The sequence below is a fragment of the Mus caroli genome, unplaced genomic scaffold, assembly GCF_900094665.2.
Source record: "Mus caroli unplaced genomic scaffold, CAROLI_EIJ_v1.1 scaffold_23509_1, whole genome shotgun sequence".
Lineage (NCBI taxonomy): Eukaryota > Metazoa > Chordata > Mammalia > Rodentia > Muridae > Mus > Mus caroli.
This window is the reverse complement of record NW_018391021.1, coordinates 1628-5267: the sequence shown is the minus strand read 5'-3', so window position 1 is coordinate 5267 and position 3640 is coordinate 1628. Positions and strand designations below refer to the sequence as shown.

The following is a 3640-nucleotide window of genomic DNA, read 5'->3' as shown; positions in this document are numbered from 1 at the left end:
GTCTTCCTGTCTCAAAGAATCAATTCAGCAGTAGATCTTTCCACTTCAAATTAAGCAAAAATCCATCACAGATGTGTCCATATATTTTGTGCAGTCAGTGGGGTGTGAATTCCAAATGTAGCCAAGTTGACAACCATTGTGTGTTGCCATTACAGTAGGCTTCAAAAACTCAATTTGTGGCTGACCGGTCACCATGTGGTATAATAAACCTCTTATGCTTATTATTCCGAAAGACTATTCATTGTAGTTTGTGAATAATGTTCCCTTCTCCCTTTCTTTCTTACAAAATTTTAATAAGAGTATACAAAATATAAGAGGTAAATCATAAAAATTTATAAAACTGACTAATAAAATAAAAGAGCATTGTTAAGGCCACAAACTGATCCCAGAGACTTTGATTTAGTAAATGAACTATGTAACAATCTCCAGTTGAAGAACCACAGAGTTCAGTGATGAAATGTTTATGCAAATGCAGGAGCAATGACCTACAACTACATCATTTTTTTTTTTTTGTAGATTTAATAGGAGTGGATGTCAACTTCATGATTTCTATTATGTGATCGACAAGTAAGAAATACTCCTAATGTAATCAATTATCTTTCCTCTAGTAGTTAATAATCAGCAAGTACTTAGTGTTTGTAACACTTTTGGCATGCATATTTAAACACAGTTTCCAAATGTAAGAAAAAAAAGCTGTAGAGATGACCAGTAATCTTGACTAAAACACATCTGAGACACACTTAGCATTATCCTCACTATTTCAATTGGTTAAATGGAGCAAGTATCATTTAGACTCAAATCTCATATCTGTTCCTTCTGATTTAAGATAGACAAATAAGAGTATTTGTTCTCACCTCTCTTCTCTACACGACTGTGTAATGAACATAGTTAGGATTGTCATGTCCCCTGAGTTCACAGAGGAGAAGGATTCCATTATAGGAATAAATTAAATGTAAAGAATAAGTGGGGTTTTAAAATACACTTGTCAGACCCAGAGAGTCAGCTCAGTGGGTCCCAAACCTGTGGAAATACAAGCAGAGTAGCATCCATCTTAAATTCCAGTGTGCTGACAGTGAGAGGCAACAAGAGAATCTTGCAGACAAGCTGGACTGACATATGCAGTGACAAACAGCAATGTGGAAAGGATGGACCAACTCTAGAGGTTGTCCTTTGACCTGCATATGCATGCCACACACACACACACACACATACACGCCACATTCATACAGATGTATAAACCCACAATCAACACCACTCTAAATAAATTATGCTTTCAGTTTTTATACATTTATTTTAACATTTATTCATCTATTCTATGTATATGAGTGTTCTATTTGCATGTATACGTGCATGGCAAAAGAGGGCATTTGGTCCCATTAGAGTTGGTTGTGAGCCACCATATGGTTGCTGGGAACTGAACTCAGGATCTCTGGAAGAGCAGCCAGTGCTCTTAACTGCTGAGCCATCTCTCCAGCCTTTACTTTTTAAAATGGAAGGGAAGAATAAGCAGAAAATAACAAATGTCTTTTTTTTTTAAACAGGGAACTTGTGAGAGAAAGCCTATCTGACAATTTGGTAAGAAACCTATAAATGTGTCTGTGTGATAAGTGGACACAACAACTGACGCATTTTTCTTTCTACAGAAAGTAAGGTACGACGTGGCAAAATATGGCTGCCCTCTCACCCTTGAATTGGGACAAATGTTTCAACCTATAGTAGAATTGTAAGTTTATACCCACTTGGGAAATTAGTTTGTGTGCTGCAAAAATGGCTTGGTTGTTAAGAGACCATTCTCCACTTACAGAGGACCTGAGGTCAGTCCCCAGCTCCTACACAGTGGCTCACAACCACCTATAATGCCAGGTCCAGGGAATCTGATGTCCTGATCTGGCCTCCTTGGGCTGGGAAGGGCTTGGCTTCTCTCAGGTGGGGACACAAGAGTGGTAGCTTAGTGCTTCACTTTATTTTGTTGCCAGAGAGCTCCTACTGGGGTCCAGAAGGCTTCTGCTCTCATGCCTTGCTGCTTGCCTTACTTCTGCAACCCACCCAGCTTGTAAGGTCTGTCAGGTGCCTATCTACCCACATCACTCATTGAAACCCTCTGTGCTATAGGCCTAATCCTCACAAGTTTATGCCTTCTAATTTTCCTGGGCACCAAGGCTCACAATCCCCCTACTGAGACCTAGTTTTGTAGGGTTTTTTTCCTTGTTTTATAACAAGGTCTTTGTTTCTCCAGAGTTAAAATAAATACACAATAAATGGTAAAAGTCGCATGTTCTCTCCCAATAAAGCTCTTTAATTCAGCTTATCAGCATTCAACACCCATTTCCCAACAATTACCACACCAGATACTTCCCCAAAGTACTGGGCCAAACACTAAAAATTTAAGGATTGAGGACGGGATGTCTGCCCTCAAAAGATGGACTACATAAATACAAGAGCTGATATGCCAAGTTGTCTTATAGAAAAGAATGAAATGGGTAGTAGGTATTGGAACACAAAAGGAAAGAATCCATCCTAGCTATGAGGGGTCCTGCTCCTGGCTCTGGAAGATGTCTGGAACCGTGCACTGGACCCTTAAAGGACGAGGAACAAATACTTAGCTGGATCTAGAGGGAAGGTCCAAAGAGGCTGGATATCAGTGAATTATATCAGAGAAGCCTTTCAATGAGAATGGAAGTTTGAGGATGAAAATGTATAAACATACAGTGTTGGGGCGCATGTCATGTGAAGAGCACCAGCAGAAGAGGCTGGAAAGGTGATCTGGGGGGTCAAGACCATGCAAGGCTTCCATCTGTTCCCTTCTTTTATGACGGCCATGAGAGTGAGCATCGGCTTTAGCTGTAGCTCTCTGGATTTTAGAGGAAGACATTTAAGTAGGGAGACCTGATAGTAAAATACTGTTCAGGAGGTGGGGAATGATTGAAAAGGTCACTTAACTTGGACCAAGAAGTACATCTCTGTTAGAACTATGTTATTGTAGTCAGAAAGAGTTGATGACTGATATGTGTGAGTGGTGAGGGAGACGATGAAGATGGATAACTCAAAGTTAGCATCAGTCAAATGTCCACAGCACATCTATATATCTTCAAACATTTGAACCAGGAGCTCATAGCCACCANATGTCTTAGGATTCCTATTGCTGTGAAGAAACATCATGACCAAAAGCANCTTGGTGGGGCAGGGTGGGGATGGGGGTGGTGAGGGATGGGAAGAAGGTTGGTTCAGCTATAGTTTTAGTACATCATCCAGCAATGTCAGGCAGGAATCTGGAGGCGGGAGCTACCTGGTTTGCTTGGTTGCTTTCTTAAAAAACCCAGGACCACCAGCACTGCCAACAGTTAGCTGGGCTATCCTCTCTCAATTATCAATCAAGAAAATGTACTGTAGGCTTCTCCAAAGACTAATCTGGTGGCTGCATTTGTCCAATGGAGGCTCCCTCTTCTCAAATGAACCTAGTCTGTATTAATTGACATAAAATATAGCCAGCACAGCCTTGATGAACTATCGCCTTTACTAACGAAGAACACTGTTCCTGGATGGTCTCCTCTTTCTCCCATATTTCTCTAGAATCCCCTCACATTGGAGTCTGAGAAACAGAGTGCACAGAATGAATATATATGTTAAAATAGGGGTCATT

General features: G+C 40.6%; 1 long non-coding RNA gene across 1 annotated transcript; it reads left to right on the top strand.

The window, feature by feature from the left end:
* The first annotated feature begins 515 nt into the window (after positions 1–515).
* On the top strand, positions 516–1726 carry LOC110288950. Its single transcript, XR_002377314.2, has 3 exons — positions 516–567; positions 1542–1575; positions 1644–1726. It is a non-coding gene; the product is annotated as an uncharacterized LOC110288950 (long non-coding RNA).
* The last annotated feature ends 1914 nt before the right edge of the window (positions 1727–3640 follow it).